The sequence below is a fragment of the Triticum aestivum genome, chromosome 7A (genome assembly GCF_018294505.1).
Source record: "Triticum aestivum cultivar Chinese Spring chromosome 7A, IWGSC CS RefSeq v2.1, whole genome shotgun sequence".
Taxonomy (NCBI): domain Eukaryota; kingdom Viridiplantae; phylum Streptophyta; class Magnoliopsida; order Poales; family Poaceae; genus Triticum; species Triticum aestivum.
The window spans coordinates 658,539,801-658,558,271 of record NC_057812.1 but is presented as its reverse complement, the minus strand read 5'-3'; the positions used below and the strand labels follow the sequence as shown (position 1 = coordinate 658,558,271).

Sequence of the window (18,471 nt, the reverse complement as noted above, 5' to 3'; positions counted from 1 at the left end):
GTCGCGGCGCATGGTTCGGCCATAGGCCGAGTGGCTGCCGAGCACTATTCTGAAGAAGTTCTTGAGGCTGCTCGTTTGATAGAGGCCTAGTGCTCGAAGAATATTATGTTTGAGTGACATGTATTCCCATTGTAAAAACAGTGTTTTATTAAATTTATCAAGGTTGTGTTTATACTTTTTCCCGAAAGTATTGTGATGCCTCATGTGCGGCCATTTATGTATATAACCTCAAAGATTACAGTCGTCGGCTTCATCCCCCATGCATACTATGCGGGGGTGTTCGCAGAAGACGCGTATTCACACTTAATCCAACATCTTGGTCCTAGTAAGGAGGTGATAGCGCAGCGAACTAGGCAACCAGACTATAATGCTTTAACACTTTCACTTAGCCATAGGAGTTTGACAGTGGGGCTACTAAATAGCCCCTGGTTGCTCCGCACTCGCCCGGGTTCGGGGTGCGTACATGCCTGGCCGGGAAACGGCCCTTCGTTAATGCGGGGGAATCCCGAAGATTCCGATAGGTCATCGAGTGGTTGACCAGTCTCACGCTATATCATGGCAGTCAGTTTTTGGCTTTCTCTACTGAGGTGCTTGTTCGGATGAACCAGGGCACAATCGCAGTAGTTCTCCTGGTGTCGCCTTAGCCGATGAGCGGAACGTAAGATAGCAAAACACAGGAGCCGGGCAAACCCAACATTTGACCAAAGACATGATTCGGCCCTGATGCTTATAAGGCCAAACTCGCGATGCCGAACACTCCCTAAGGTATTGGGTCTTTATGGTGTAAACACTACAAGGATACCCCCTATAAAGCAACACATAGTGCACAACATTTTGATTATATGTTTTAAAATTCACAGTAGATACACATATATAACCATTGTAGGATATGCAACCGGCCACAACTAAGTAAAGCCCAAATGCACTAAACCAGCCCAAGTTAGCTTTCACGATTAGGTCATTTGTTGTCCCCACAGCGTCGCCTATTCCTCTCGAGCCTCCCATGCCGGCCGCCGCCCCTCGTCACCGCTCCCCTGCGACCAACTCCTTTGCACGGCTGCGACCTACCTGCATCCTAACGCGCCGCCCCTCACCACTCCACTGCGATCCTCCGTCCTGGCTCGCCGCACCTTGCCACAACCCTACGATCCTCCATCCGGACGCTCCATCGCTCGTCACCACTCCCCTGCTGCCCTGCATACAGGTGCGCCGCCCCTCGTGATGGCACTCCTGCAACCAACGGCGAATCTAAGGTACGGCCATGTACAGTATCGGGCCTGCCCACCAAGTTTTCCCCCAAACCCAAGCCAATCTCATGTACCAACGGCGCATGTTCTTAGCGCGCGATCCGTCCTTGCCGTCATCCAATTCGCAGCTGCTGCCGATGTAACCAACGGGCCACGCCCAAAATACCTGCCTCACAAATATACTTTGCTAAATTGACTATCCACCTCCACAGTACTATGCATGTAAACGCCGTCCGAATTGGCACGACGAGTCAGAGAGGAAAGCAGGGCAGGACCTGAGCATGCTTACTAATAGGACTGGATGGATACTGCTGCCACCGATCTCATTCTAGGTATGACTACATCTATTTTTTCTTTGTAAAGGAAAGAAGATCAGCAAGGTAGCACCCAATCTGTTCAACTGTTCATTAACGCACGATTAAGCTCGCAAAGTAGCACCCAATCTCAATAGTGATTCGTCCACTTATTAATATTACATGCAGGGTAATGATCGGGCCTCTCTATACTATGCAAATTGATATGCTTGAGCAACAACAAAGTGCAGCAATTAATTTAACTAGCATATATTAACTACAAACATATCAGAGATTGTAAATCAAGTTGACTATCATGCACTATATATAAGACTTTTACTATTGTACGTCTTAACTTAGTCTGCATGGCTTGCAGTGCACTTGCTGCAACCAGAGTATGTATATGGTTTCTTCTGTATTGCCATGTTGGCTTTGAAACTGAGCAGAATTATTTAATTTGCTTATTAATATTAGTTATTTATTTATATTTTGCAGATTGGTGCTTCTTTTCCTTTCTAAAATAAAAGTTGATCTTTGAGTTATGTTAGTCAGATATGATTATTATGCCAGACTATATCATCAGCAAGGTGTTTTTAGTACCAAATGATGAATATTTCAACCACTATTTGGCGGTAAGTTAGATGCTTTCCCTTACTTTCCAAAAATAATAAAGGTGCTTCTGTTACAGTCGGGAGTTGATGTATTGTTATCTCAGTATGGTGGCCAATACAAATTATATTCTATATTCATATGCACTTTCAGACCAGATAAAGCGTAATTGTATTATCTTTTGACTCTCTTCGTGGTAACATGGTATCTCGATGTATCCTCTTAAAAAAATCATGAGAAATATTTTAATATTAGAAGTTTGCCTTTTCAACTAAAAAAGGATATTAGTATTTGTGGATCTCATGAGTTCAGGACACGGTGCTCCTATAGACGTATTTTTTGGGGTACTATTCCGCATTAAATGTCAGGAACATGTTCTATTTTGCCTATTGTATGTATGAATGATGGAAAGACCAAACAGTTTTGTTTTGCAAATTCCATACGGGAAGGGAAAGAACAAACTAGATAAAAGGATTAACCTGTGATGTACTACTATTTTTCAGTACTATGTACTCATGAAATACACTCCAAGGAAACAAGCGCCTACAAATTGTCCCTCTAAAATTAAGGTATTCCTGTAGCCATTCCATGATAAATTAGTTACTCTTTTAGCAATTTCAATATAAATTTGCTGGTTTTGCCCAATAAGATGTTCCTAGAAAGCTAGAACAGTATACACACTATCGATTTGCAAACATCCTTTTTTGGGTCCAGAGATTCAACTCTCACTTTTGTTCGTTGCCCACAAAATATTTACTCATCATTATTTTTGCCATTTATAATATTTATGTCACTATGCATCACAAAAAACATATTCTATTGTATTTGCAGCACACAAATTATGTTTGTTTTCAGTTTAAAAGAAAACAAATGTTTACTTGAGCTAATTACCACGTGTACCAGTTAGGTATGTGGCATGCAAGTAGAGGAGAGGATGAACTTGAGAATTACCAATTTTGCCTCATATTTGAACTGATAAGGTAAGTTTCTTCATAGCTTTTGTCGATGGATGTGAAAATATATGTGCCATCAAGCATACTTTTATTTTCTATGATCATATCGATGCTTTAAATCTTAGGCCTAATATATTGCAAATTCTAAAGACATACGAATCTTCTTGCGTATGGTCTGTAAATCTAAGAAATTTCCCACCAATCCTTTTTGGTGTCTTCTCCTAACCATACCAGACCAAGGCCACCGTCATGAGAATAAGTGTGCATTGTACAAGGCTTCCGTTGAAGCTAATTATTGATGTCATATTGAAGCTAACTATTTTAGATCACCATAGTAGTTATTCCCAGCTAACAATGTGTAACACAAAATGCTAGACTGTGCATGGGTTCATGAGTAGTATGAATAGTAGAATGACCTTACTAGCCTTTTTTCAATGTTTGAAGAAAATTCTGCGGTTGGTCTTTGCATTGTCGAAGAACGATATAATTGTCAATTCTATTGTACGATGATAGGGATTAAATCACAAATCCGATATTCATATGCTAAGCTTTTGCAATTCATTCATGGTTAAGTAATATTTGTTATTTTTATGCAGTGTGCAATGGATATAGAATTCAACAAATTACTAATGTGATTTCCTAGAGAAAGTAAATAGTAGTCAGCTTGTGTAGATGAATTTCTGGATCGAGTTTGCATAGAGAGATATATCAGCATATACAATGACTAATATTCTGTCTCTACAACTACTTGCATCATGTCAATGCACTGTGTGATAACAGTTCATTTTGATTTTTTTGTTTGTAGATGCAAGAAATAAATGGATGATTATATGGGTGTGTGAAGATGGTGATGCTCCTGTCCATGATGATGATGATGATGATGATGATGATGGATGCTTTTATTGTTCGTTAAGTTGTAGGGATGTTCATTTTGGGTGATGGGTGATGTTCCTCGGTTAAGTTTTAGATAAGTTGTAGGGATGTTGATGGATGCTTTCGGTTGAACTTTCGATGTGTAGAAAATATTTAGATTATGCATCACATTCTGATGATGTTCCTCTTGTAATATCCAATATTGTAACCCACAATTTTATCAAATATATGATTTCTTCATTATATGTGAGTAATATTCTCTTGCTTTTTCTTCACTTGAAATACACATCTATCACCAATTACGTGGAGCATTAATTTAATTGCTGGCAATATATATATATAAATAATAATATAATTCACATTATATATGTACAACACTTGAACCGTTGTAAATTTTTTGTTGCCAAGCAATGGGATTTTGATTACCGTACATTAATCACCAACGTATAAAACTGTTGCACAAGTCTGTTTTATGTGTTGCATTTTTGCAACGATACCTTTTACCAACGCCGGTATAAGCGTTGCACTACGCACTAGCAACAGTGGATAAGACAACGTATCCCAAACCGTTGGTAAATACACAAACAACGCATATATGAACTTCTAGATACGGAAAAAAGCGTTGCTATAGTGGGGGTCCTGTTGTAGTGAAACCGGGTCTAAACAGTACCCTTTGTAATAAGCCCCTGGTGTCCAGGTACGTGCATTATTCTGGCGTGGCCACATGCCAAGACGTCAGCATCCTTCTCGGTTGTACTGACAAACCGAGGGATGTAAATCAACAAGAGACAGTAAATAAGGTTTATGCAGGGTCTTAATCTACAAAGAATTAATCCTTGAACCGGGTCCCTGCTGCATGTCTGCGCCTGTGTCTCCGTTGTGCCGTATTCTGGACGGGTGTAGCACGATGGTCATCTGAAAAAGAGAAGAACTTAATTGAAAAGTTGTCGTGCAAAAGTTAAGTTATACTAAATAAACAATATACAGTTGAAAATGAGTGAAGGTGAGCCTTATTGCCACTTTTGCGCGCGCGTTGAGCCCCTTGTATTGTAATAGGGGTATAGCCATCAAACCTGTATTAATTACATATAGCTGAGCCAGACTCGTCTAACCATGTCCGTGGTCTTAACAACCTGTCAAATGCTTGAGTTCGTGAAGCCGTTTAGTGTGCGGCGGCCAAGGTGACCGCACCATCTTTGGCGCGCACGGAGTGCTCAATATTTCCATTTACTGTAATGATGCCATGTGCACCGGGCATCTTGAGCTTGAGGGAAGCGTAATGCGGTATTGCGTTAAAGCGAGCGAAAGCCTCGCGTCCGAGTAGTGCTTGATAGCCACTTTGGAACGGAGCGACGTGGAAGGTTAAATTTTCGCTGTGGAAGTTGTCGGGGGAGCTGAATATAACCTCTAGTAGCAGGGAGCCCCTGCAGTGAGCCTCCGGGCCTGCCGTTACTCCTTTAAAGGTATCATTGCTGCAGAAAAATTTTGTTGGGTCTATCCCCATTTTGCGGACTGTGTGCTGATATATCAGATTTAAACTGCTGCCGCCATCCATCAGGACTCGGGTGAAGTGGTATTCGTTAATTATTGGATCTAATACCAAGGCAGCCCATCCTGAACGCTGGATACTTGCCGAGTAATCCCGATGGTCGAAGGTGATCGGTTGGGATGACCAGTGGCGGAGCTCCGCGGTGATAGGCCCTGGGGCGTGTTCCTCAAAGGGTGCCGCTTTGTTTCTCCCTTTTATCACGTGTAACACGTTGACTATTTTGACTTCTGGTGGGAATTTCTTCTGTTCCCCTGTGCTTTGATTGTGAGGCTCATCCTCATCTTCACTTGGTGTATCCTGCCCTTTGTGTTCAGAGTTGAGCTTGCCGGACTGTTTGAAGACCCAACATTCTCTGTGGGTGTGATTTGCAGGTTTATCCGGGGTGCTATGGATATGACATATTTGATCCAGAATGTTGTTTAGGCTGGACAGTTCGTCTCTGTTGCCTTTGGAGGGCGGCTTCTGCTGGCTTGGCCGAGAGCTTCTAAATCGGGCGTTTACCGCCGTGCTCTTTGGGCTGTCTTCTTTATTCCGGCGCTTGTTCTTGCTGCGCCGTGATTTCCCGTTTCCATCCCTGACTTCGGAGGTACTTGGGTCGCTGGTGCTGCATCTGGCTAACCAGCTGTCCTCGCCCGTGCAAAAATGGGTCATGAGGCTTGTTAATGCTGCCATTGTTCTCGGCTTTTCTTGACCGAGGTTTCTGGCAAGCCATTCGTCTCGGACGCTATGTTTAAAAGTTGCTAAGGCTTCGGCATCCGGACAGTCGACTATTTGGCTCTTTTTAGTGAGGAACCTGTTCCAAAGCTTTCGGGCTGACTCACCGGGCTGCTGAGTTATATGACCTAAATCGTCTGCATCCGGTGGTCGGACATATGTCCCTTGAAAATTTGCCCGAAAGGCGTCTTCGAGCTCTTCCCAGCTTCCAATGGATTTTTCAAGGAGGCTTTTAAGCCAGTGCCGAGCTGTCCCTTTGAGCTTGAGGGGTAAGTATTTTATGGCGTGGAGATCATCTCCTCGAGCCATATGGATATGGAGGATGTAATCCTCAATCCAGACCCCAGGGTCTGTTGTTCCGTCGTACGCCTCTATATTTACGGGTTTGAATCCCTCTGGAAATTCATGATCCAACACCTCATCGGTGAAACATAGAGGGTGTGCGGCACCCCTGTATTTGGGTGTACCGTGGTATTCGAATGTTTGTTGTGTCACATTGTATGTTGGAGCGTGCCTGCATGGTCCATAGATGGATCTAGTTGCGCCGTCCTTTTGATGCGAGCCCTTACGTGGATCGCGTACTTTTTTATGTGCGGCATTGATTGCCGCTTTATGTTGGCTATGATGTCGTCTATCAGACCGGATGGCCATTTTATTTTTTAATTGTGGAGGATCTAAGGCCTCCTTGTCGAATTCAGGTAGCAACTTTCGCTTTGGATAGCTCTTGGTGTGGCGATTACTGTCGTACTTTGCTGCTGTGTTGAGTACATCACTCCATTTGATTTTGAGTGTGTCTTGTGCAGCTTTGAGCCTTTGCTTCTGTTTTTTCAGGCTCCTCGCCGTGGCAACGAGCCTTTGGTGGACATTATGTTGCTCCTGGCGCCTGTCCAGTGTGATGTCGTCCGGACTGTTATCTTCGACGGTTGGGTTGTTCGACTTGATTTTCCGTGTTGCCGTGGTCGGGCAATGGTTCACCCTGCTCAAACGCTGGGTCTATGTGATCGTTATTTCTGCCAAGGCGGGATTTGGAGCGGCGTTTACGCTGCCGCTTTGATTGCTGCTCGAGGGAACCACCCTTCGCTCCATCCTTCCGTTCCTCATCGTTATTTTCTTTGGGTGTGTCTACCATGTATACGTCATGTGATGAAATGGGCGTACAGTGCCCTGTGGGCAGTGGTTCCTCTTCGCCTCCCGCATCATCGTCTATATCATTGATTTCTTCGGAATCGAAGTCGAGCATGTTGGTTAAGTCATCGACAGTGGCTACTAAACGAGTGGTGGGTGGGCGGCGAATTTCTTCGTCATCCGCATCCCAATCCTGCCAGACGTAGTTCGGCCAGGATATTCCTGACAAGGAAAGAGACCTTAATGAGTTCAGTATGTCGCCAAAGGGCGAGTGCTGAAAAATATCCGCAGAGGTAAACTCCATGATTGGCGCCCAATCGGATTCGATAGGAACGGGCGCAGGCGGTTCGGAGTCCATGGCCGGAGAAGGATCCAGTAGTTTGGCAACACGGCTCTCGTGAAGGGTAAGGTCGATATTCGGCTCGATCGCCGCAGAGGGTACGGCCTCTGTGACAAGGTCTATCAACCCGTCCACGGATTGCAAAACTGGCTCCGAATTGAGGGTCGGAGCGACTGACGGTGCGATCCCTGAATACAGTCCGATGGTAGAGCTAAATCATACTCATCGTGACCACGTGGTGCACAAGGCAGGGGCTTGGATCCGTCGAAGATCAAATCTCCGCGGATATCGGCCGTGTAGTTTAAGCTTCCAAACCTGACCTGGTGGCCAGGGGCGTAACTTTCGATCTAATCCAGATGGCCAAGCGAGTTGCCCGCAGTGCCAAGCCGCCGAACACAAAGATCTCTCCGGGGAGAAAAGTCTCAGCCTGGACCGCATTGCTATCAATAATCGTAGGAGCCATCAAGCCTAACGGCGACGACACAGAGGAACTCTCAATGAAAGCACCAATGCCGGTGTCAAAACTGGCAGATCTCGGGTAGGGGGTCCCGAACTGTGCGTCTAAGGCGGATGGTAACAGGAAGCAGGGGACACGATGTTTTACCCAGGTTTGGGCCCTCTTGATGGAGGTAAAACCCTACGTGCTACTTGATTTATTCTTGATGATATGAGTATTACAAGAGTTGATCTACCATGATATCGGAGAGGCAAAACCCTAGAAGCTAGCCTATGGTATGATTGTATATTGTCCTACGGACTAAAACCCTCCGGTTTATATAGACACCAGAGGGGGCTAGGGTTACACAAGGTTGGTTACAAAGGAGGAGATATACATATCCGTATTGCCTAGCTTGCCTTCCACGCCAAGTAGAGTCCCATCCGGACACGAGACGAAGTCTTCAATCTTGTATCTTCATAGTCTAACAGTCCGGCCAAAGGATATAGTCTGGCTGTCCGGAGACACCCTAATCCAGGACTCCCTCACTATGTTTAATGAAGATGATATTTTTAGTCTCCCAAGTTTTGATATGCAAATTTATAATGATGATAGCATGCCTACTACTTATGATGATTATTGTGATGATACTTATGCTATAAAAAGTAGTGATTATATTTATAAAACTTGTCATGATTATGGTTACCCCTTTTCTGAACATTACTCTTTTAATGTGGAAACAATTTTTAGTATTCGAGTTTCTTATGATACTCCCTCTATTCCGAATGAGAAGAATTTTGCTTATGTAGAGAATAGTAAAATTTCTATGCTTGTAGATCATGAAAATAATGCTGTAGGTGCTGGTTATATTGTTGAATTCATTCATAATGCTACTGAAAATTACTATGAGGGAGGAATATATGCTTGTAGGAATTGCAATAATATCAAGTTTCCTCTCTATGTGCTTAAAATTTCAAAGTTATGCTTGTTTTACCTTCTTATGCAAGTTGATTCTTGTTCCCACAAGTTATTTGCTCACAAAATCCCTATGCATACGAAGTATGTTAGACTTAAATGTGCTAGTCATATTCTTCATGATGCTCACTTTATGTTTCAATTCTTATCTTTTATGTGAGCATCGTTGAAACCATCATGCCTAGCTAGGGGCGTTAAACGATAGCGCTTGTTGGGAGGCAACCCAATTTTATTTTTGTTACTTGCTTTTTTCTCCTGTTTAGTAATAAATAATTCATCTAGCCTCTGTTTAGATGTGGTTTTATGCTTTTAATTAGTGTTTGTGCCAAGTAGAACCTTTGGGAAGACTTGGGTGAAGTCTTTATGATCATGCTGTAAAAAACAGAAACTTTAGCGCTCACGAGAATTGCTGCCATGTTTATTTGGAGAGCGATATTATTTAATTCTTTTTGAAGATGATTAATAGATAAATTCCGCAGGTCCAGCAATTTATTTGATAATTTTATGAGTTCCAGAATATACGTTTGATTCAGATTACTACAAACTGTTCTGTTTTTGACAGATTCTGTTTTTCATGTGTTGTTTACTTATTTTGATGAATCTATGGCTAGTGAAATAGTTTATAAACCATAGAGAAGTTGGAATAAAGTAGGTTTAACACCAATACAAATAAATAATGAGTTCATTACAGTACCTTGAAGTGGTGTTTTGCTTTCTTATACTAACGGAGCTTACGAGTTTTCTACTTTAAGTTTTGTATTGTGAAGTTTTCATGTTTTGGGTAAGGATTCGATGGACTATGGAGTAAGGAGTGGAAAGAGACTAAGCTTGGGGATGCCCATGGCACCCCAAGGTAATATTCAAGGACAACCAAAAGCCTAAGCTTGGGGATGCCCCGGAAGGCATCCCCTCTTTCGTCTTCGTTCATCGGTAACTTTACTTAGAGCTATATTTTTATTCGCCACATGATATGTGTTTTGCTTGGAGCGTCAATTAATTTTTTTAGGATTTTCATGCTGTTATTTAGAACAATGTTTGCATCTTTTATTTCAATAAAAGTAGCATTGATAGCCTTTACTATGCCTATGTTACAACTATACATGTTGCTGTTTGAAAACAGAAAGTTTACCGCTGTTGCAATAATTCCCTAGAAAAGTCAGAATGTGATAAAATGTTGAAACCTTTTGCATATTAAGATCTGATAAATTTACTACAGTGGGAATTTTCTTTCATAATTTTTGGAGCTAGGGAAGTATGGATGTTGCTGCATTCTTTACAGACTGTCCTGTTTAGGCAGATTGCTGTTATGTTTGCATTGTTTGCATATGTTTGCTTCTTTAATGATTCTATTTGAGGATAGGACTATTAAATATGCAGAGGCATTTAGTATGCAATGTTGAATAATAATTCTAGTGATTTGCTACAGTAGAGTATGATAAGGTTTCTGCAATGGTTTATGCTAACTCATCTGACGAGTCCTTGTTGAGTTTTGTGTGGATGAAGCTTTTGAGATTTAGGGAGACCGTGATATGAGAGGAATTAAGGAGACACAAAAGCTCAAGCTTGGGGATTCCCAAGGCACCCCAAGATAATATTTCAAGAAGTCTCAAGCGTCTAAGCTTGGGGATGCCCCGGTTGGCATCCCACCTTTCTTCTTGAACAACTATCGGTTAGTATCGGTTGATCCTAAGTTTTTGCTTCTTCACATGATGTTTGTTATTCTTAGATGTCATTTTATTTTGTTTTGCTTTCTATTTGAATAAAATACCAAGATCTGAAATTATTAAATGTTAGAGAGTCTTCACATAGCTAAATAATTATTTAACTACTCATTGATCTTCACTTATATCTTTCGGAGTAGTTTGTCGTTTGCTCTAGTGCTTCACTTAGATTATTTTGAGAGTCTTAAATAGCATGGTAATTTGCTTAAAATCCTAATATGCTAGGTATCCAAGATTAGTAAAATCTTTCTTATGAGTGTTTTGAATACTAAGAGAAGTTTGATGCTTGATGATTGTTCTGAGATATGGAGGTAATAATATCAAAGTCGTGGTAGTTGAGTAGTTGTGAATTTGGGAAATACTTGTGTTGAAGTTTGCAAGTCCCGTAGTATGCACGTATGGTAAACATTGTGTAAAAAAATTGAAACATGAGGTATTATTTGATTGTCTTCCTTATGAGTGGCGGTCGGGGACGAGCGATGGTCTTTTCCTTCCAATCTACCCCCCTAGGAGCATGCGCGTAGTTCCGAGGTTTTTGATGACTTGTAGATTTTTGCAATAAGTATGTGAGTTCTTTATGACTAATGTTGAGTCCATGGATTATACGCACTCTCACCCTTCCATCATTGCTATCCTCTTCGGTACCGTGCATTGCCCTTTATCACATTGAGAGTTGGTGCATACTTCGCCGGTGCATCCAAACCCCGTGATATGATACGCTATTTCACACATAAACCTCCTTATATCTTCCTCAAAACAGCCACCATACCTACCTATTATGGCAATTCCATAGGCATTCCGAGATATATTGCCATGCAACTTTCTATCTTTCCGTTCATCATGACACATTCATCATTTTCATATTGCTTAGCATGATCATGTAGTTGACATAGTAGTTGTGGCAAAGCCACCATTCATAATTCTTTCATACATGTCACTCTTGGTTCATTGCATATCCCGGAACACCGTCGGAGGCATTCATATAGAGTCATCTTGGTTCTAGTATCGAGTTGTAATCATTGAGTTGTAAATAAATAGAAGTGTGATGATCATCATTATTAGAGCATCGTCCCAAGTGAGGAATAAAAAAATGCATAAAAAAAGAGAAGGCCTAAAAAAAGAGAAAGGCCATACAAAAAGAAAAGGCCCAAAAAAATTGAGAGAAAAATAGAGAAGGGACAATGTTACTATCCTTTTACCACACTTGTGCTTCAAAGTAGCACCATGATCTTCATAGTAGAGAGTCTCTCATGTTATCACTTTCATATACTAGTGGGAATTTTTCATTATAGAACTTGGCTTGTATAGTCCAACAATGGGCCTCCTCAAGTGCCCTAGGTCATCGTGAGCAAGCAAGTTGGATGCACACCCACTAGTTTCTTTTGTTGAGCGTTCATACATTTATAGCTCTAGTGCATCCGTTGCATGCCAATCCCTACTCCTTGATTTAACATCAATCGGTGGGCATCTCCATAGCCCATTGACTAGCCTCGTTGATATGAGACTTTCTCCTTTTTTGTCTTCTCCACATAACCCCCTTCATTATATTCTATTCCACCCATAGTGCTATATCCATGGCACGCGCTCATGTATTGCATGAAAGTTTATGAGTTTGAGATTACTAAAGTATGAAACAATTTCTTGGCTTGTCATCGGGGTTGTGCATGATGAGAGCATTCTTGTGTGACGAAAATGAAAAATGACTAAACTATATGATTTTGTAGGGATGAACTTTCTTTGGCCATGTTATCTTGAGAAGACATAATTGCTTAGTTAGTATGCTTGAAGTATTATCATTTTATGTCAATATGAACTTTTGTCTTGAATCTTATGGATCTGAATATTCATACCACAATTAAGAAGAATCACATTGAAATTATGCCAAGTAGCACTCCGCATCAAAAATTCTGTTTTTATCATTTACCTACTCGAGGACGAGTAGGAATTAAGCTTGGGGATGCTTGATACGTCTCCAACGTATCTATTATTTTTGATTGCTCCATGCTATGTTATCTACTGTTTTGGGCAATATTGGGCTTTATTATCCACGTTTATATTATTTTTTGGGACTAACCTATTAACCGGAGGCCCAACCCAGAATTGCTGTTTTTTGCCTATATCAGTGTTTCGAAGAAAAGGAATATCAAACGGAGACGAAACAGAACGAAATCAACTAGAGAAGTTATTTTTTTGGAAGGAAAGCTACCGGAAAAGCTTGGAGTGCACGTCAGGAAAGAAGGGAGGTGCCCACGAGGGTGGGGGGTGCGCCCACCCCCCTAGGGTGCGCCCCCTGCCTTGTAGCCCCCCTTTGGGCCACCGACGTGCTTCTTTCACCCATATATACCTACGTATCCTAAAACTTCCAAAACGGACAATAGATCGGGAGTTCCGCCGCCAGAAGCCTCCGTAGCCACCGAAAACCAATCTAGACCCATTCCGGCACCCTGCCGGAGGGGGCAATCCTTCTCCGGTGTCCATCTTCATCATCCCAGTGCTCTCCATGACGAGGAGGGAGTAGTTTTCCCTCGGGGCTGAGGGTATGTACTAGTAGCTATGTGTTTGATCTCTCTCTCTCATGTTCTTGAGGTGATACGATCTTGATGTATCACGAGCTTTACTATTATATTTGGATCCTATGATGTTTCTTCCCCCCTCTACTCTCTTGTAATGAATTGAGTTTTCCCCTTGAAGTAATCTTATCGGATTGAGTCTTTAAAGATTTGAGAACACTTGATGTATGTCTTGCCGTGTGTATCTGTGGTGACAATGGGATACGACGTGATTCACTTGATGTATGTTTTGGTGATCAACTTGCGGCTTCCGCCCATGAACCTATGAATAGGGGTTGGCACACGTTTTCATCATGATTCTTCGGTATAAACTTTGCGGCACTCTTTGAGGTTCTATGTGTTGGTTGAATAGATGAATCTGAGATTGTGTGATGCATATCGTATAATCATACCCATGGATACTTGAGGTGACATTGGAGTATCTAGGTGACATTAGGGTTTTGGTTAATTTGCATCTTAAGGTGTTATTCTAGTATGAACTCTAGTGTTGTTTGTGACACTTATAGGAATAGCCCAACGGATTGATTGGAAAGAATAACTTTGAGGTGGTTTCGTACCCTACCATAATCTCTTTGTTTGTTCTCCTCTATTAGTGACTTTGGAGTGACTCTTTGTTGCATGTTGAGGGATAGTTATGTGATCCAATTATATTAGTATTGTTGAGGGAACTTAGACTAGTGAAAGTATGAACCCTAGGCCTTGTTTCCTATCATTGCAATACCGTTTACGCTCACTTTTATCATTAGTTTACTTTGCTGTTTTTATAATTTCAGATTACAAATACCTTTATCTACTATCCATATACCACTTGTATCACCATCTCTACGCCGAACTAGTGCACCTATACAATTTACCATTGTATTGGGTGTGTTGGGGACACAAGAGACTCTTTGTTATTTGGTTGCAGGGTTGCTTGAGAGAGACCATCCTCATCCTACGCCTCCTACGGATTGATAAACCTTAGGTCATCCACTTGAGGGAAATTTGCTACTGTCCTACAAACCTCTGCACTTGGAGGCCCAACAACGTCTACAAGAAGAAGGTTGTGTGGTAGACATCACCCACCACCCACTTAATAGCCACTGTCGATGAGTTAACCGACATGCTTGATTTCGGCTCCGAAGACATCGACGGTATGGACGACGATGCGGGAGAAGAAAAGGAACCACCGCCCATAGGGCGCTGGACAGCCACCTCATCATATGATATATACATGGTGGACACCCCCAAAGAAAGCAATGGCAATAGGGCAATGGAGGATAATCCCCTCGAGAAGCAATCTAAGCACCGGCGTCATCAATGCCGCTCTAAGCCCCGCCATAGCAAAAGCAGCGATACCGGCACAAGAGACAATAACGCTGCGGACAGTGCCGAAGACGAAGACAATCCCCTCCAGCCAGGCTTCGAGCAGGAGGATGGGCAAGCGAGCCCTAAGGAACAGGTGACAAACGGAGAATCAGGGGATGGCAATTACATGCCCCTCTCCGAAGACGAGGTGAGCCTCGGTGATGAAGAATTCATCGTGCTTGAGGATCTTGTCGAGCAGGAGCGCCTCAAGCGCCGGATTATAGCCACAGCAAAAAGCCTGAAGAAAAAGCAGCAGCAGCTTCAAGCTGATCAAGATCTGCTAGCGGATAGATGGACCGAGGTCCTGGCAGCCAAGGAATATGAACCCGAGCGCCCAACCAAAAGTTACCCAAAGCGCAGGTTGCTACCCCAACTCGAGGGGGAAGCATTAAAGCCTACACTACCAGCGTATGATGCGGCTGACCAGCCACCTCGTGGCCGAGACAAAGCGGCATATCAGCCCAAAGTCCAGCCCGCACCCCGTCGCCAGTCAAACAAAAACACCAAGGCCCAGGGCTACACGCAGGACCTGCGAGACGTATTGGAAAACAAAGCAGGACATACAAGATCGATCTATGGATCACGGGGGCGCGCCCCAACGAGTGTTGACGACTGTCACACCGGATATACTAAAAGCAAATCCGGCCGGGCTGAATACAGCAGACAAGACTCGTATGAACTGCATCGTGATATAGCCCGACACAGAGGCGCCACACACCCCCTATGCTTCACCGACGAAGTAATGGATCACGAATTCCCAGAAGGGTTTAAACCCGTAAACATTGAATCATACGATGGTACAACAGACCCCGCGGTATGGATTGAAGATTTCCTCCTCCACATCCACATGGCCCGTGGTGACGATCTACATGCCATCAAGTACCTCCCACTAAAACTCAAAGGACCGGCTCGGCATTAGCTGAATAGCCCGCCGGCAAACTCCATTGGCAGTTGGGAGAACTTGGAAGACGCATTCCTTGACAACTTCTAGGGCACTTACGTGCGAACACTGGATGCTGATGACTTGAGTCACATAACCCAATAGCCCGGGGAGTCAGCCAGGAAATTTTGGACTCGGTTCCCAACTAAAAAGAACCAAATTGTCGACTATCCGGATGTAGAGGCCTTAGTGGCATTTAAACATAACATCCATGACGAGTGGCTCGCCCGACACCTTGGCCAAGAGAAGCCGAAGTCCATGGCAGCCCTCACGACACTCATGACCCACTTTTGTGCGGGCGAGGATAGCTGGTTGGCTCGTAGCAACAACACATCAAGAAATCCTGGCAATTCAGATGCCAGAGATAGCAACAGCAAGCCACATCGCAACAGACACAAGTACTGCAACAACGGTGACAACACCGAAGACACGACAGTCAATGCCGGATTCAGTTGCTCTAAATCCAGTCAGCGGAAAAAGCCGTTCAAAAGAAGCAATCCGGGCATGTCTAGTTTGGACCGCATACTCGATCGCTCGTGCCAAATTAACGGCACCCCCGATAAACCAGCAAACCACACCAACAGAGAATGTTGGGTGTTCAAACAGGCCGGCAAGTTCAATGCCGAAAACAGGGAAAAGGGGCTCCATAGCGACGACGAGGGGGAGCCCCGGCCGCCGAACACAGGAGGACAGAAGAAATTTCCTCCCCAAGTGAAAACAGTGAACATGATATATGCAACCCATATTCCCAAGTGGGAATGAAAGCGTGCACTAAGGGACGTCTATGCGATGGAGCCAGTCGCCCCAATGTTCAACCCATGGTCTTCTTGTCTGATCACTTTCGATCGCAGGGCCCACCCTATCAGTATCCGTCATGGCGGTTCTGCCTCATTAGTCCTTGACCCCATCATCGACGGATTTCACCTCACTCGAGTCCTTATGGACGGTGGCAGCAGCCTGAACCTGCTCTATCAGGATACAGTGCACAAAATGGGTATCGACCCCTCAAGGATCAAACCAACAAGAACCACCTTTAAAGGTGTCATACCAGGTGTAGAGGCCTGTTGCACGGGCTCAATCACACTGGAAGTGGTCTTTGGATCCCCGGACATCTTCCGAAGCGAGGAGTTGATCTTCGATATCGTCCCCTTCCGCAGTGGCTATCACACACTGCTCGGACGAACCGCATTCGCCAGATTCAATGCGGTACCACATTATGCATACCACAAGCTCAAAATTCCAGGACCTTGCGGGGTTATAATAGTTAATGGAAATACAGAACGCTCGCTCCGTACGGGAGGAGCACACTGCGGCCCTCGCAGCAGAAGTACAAAGCAACCTTCTGAGGCAAACCGCCAATTCGGCGATAAAGCCCCCGGACACCTTCAAGCGAGTCCGGAGTACCCTGCAACAGGATCGCCCGGCACGTTCTGAGCTCGCCTAGCAATTCGGCCTCCGTCCTAGTCCCAATCAAGTGGTAAAATTTGCGCTGCGTGTCCATAATTACGCACTCAAGATACCATTGGCATAGGCGGAGGCACGACTATGGCACGGCCCACAATGTGGGTCAACCGCCTCAGGACCCGTATATCTTTACCATTTTCTTCCTTTCAGGACCCTATTCTCTGAAGGCCCTCTCCGATACCCTGATTATCGGACCCATCACGGGAAGGAAACACCAAGGAAGCAAGAAGCTTTAACGTACAAGGGAATCCCCAGGTGGTCTCTGATAACGATCACTATACCTATTTTACATACCCACACACAGCCTGCCCTTGGATAGGACATGTCAAATAGTCCTATTTTTGGTTATTGCACTACTTGTCTTACACTTTGACATATCATTTAAATAACAATGCACATCGCTAGCTTATTATTGCCTTTCTTCATCTTTTTTCCCTGTCTGTTCATTTACAACAAATTGCAACCATACATTTTGGTACGTCTAGTGCGCCAGGGGTTTCAGTGTACCCCATAACACGGCAAGAAAAGTCCGAATACTTTCGACAATGCGGCACCCTGAACTTATAGCATTATATGCATCAGCTCCGAGTCATGTCTTGGGTCAATAGTTGGGTTTGCCCGGCTCCCATGTTTTGGTACCTTATGTTGCGCTATATCGGCTAAGGTAGCACTATGAGAACTACTGCAATTGTGTCCCGGTTCTTCCCGACAAGCACCTCAGTAGAGAAAGCCGAAAACTAACTGTCATGATGCGGCGAGAGCTGGTCGCTGTTCGAGAGGTCTCAAATCCTTAAAGGTTTTTTCCGCTTCGGGTGAGGAATCGGCGTTGTCCAATTTAGGCGTATATAGCACCCCAAGTTCGGCCTTCCGAATACTAGGGGCTTTGCCAACATTTAAAATTGTAGACTTCGGCTAAGTGAGAATGATAAAGCTGTATTGTTCGCTGCGCTAAACACCTCCTTAAAGGACCAATTTTTTTTGATAAAGAGTGTTTAAGATTTATCCCGAACACCTCAGTACTAGTTACATGGGGGCAGAAGCCAACGACTGGCCAACTCTCAGATTTTATAAACGGCCGCACAAAAGGTAATATTTTAAATTGACAAGCGTTATATAGCGCACATGAACTTGTTTTCATATTACAGGATCACATGAGTACATTCATTCAAACATTACATCCTTAGCACATTCCTCCGCCACAAGGCGGGCACCCTTCTGGACACTGTCATAATACTTTTCGGGGTGGCGATGCTCCTTGCCCTCTGGTGGCCCCTCCTTCACCAGCTTTTCGGCGTCCATCTTCGCCCAGTGCACT

At 43.7% G+C, this 18,471-nt stretch overlaps 1 long non-coding RNA gene across 1 annotated transcript; it reads left to right on the top strand.

The window, feature by feature from the left end:
* The first annotated feature begins 957 nt into the window (after nucleotides 1-957).
* LOC123154380 (uncharacterized) lies at nucleotides 958-4,220 on the top strand. The gene is made up of 6 exons (XR_006476821.1): nucleotides 958-1,253; nucleotides 1,460-1,579; nucleotides 2,036-2,172; nucleotides 2,653-2,718; nucleotides 3,053-3,129; nucleotides 3,908-4,220. It is a non-coding gene; the product is annotated as an uncharacterized lncRNA (long non-coding RNA).
* Nucleotides 4,221-18,471: the final 14,251 nt, after the last annotated feature.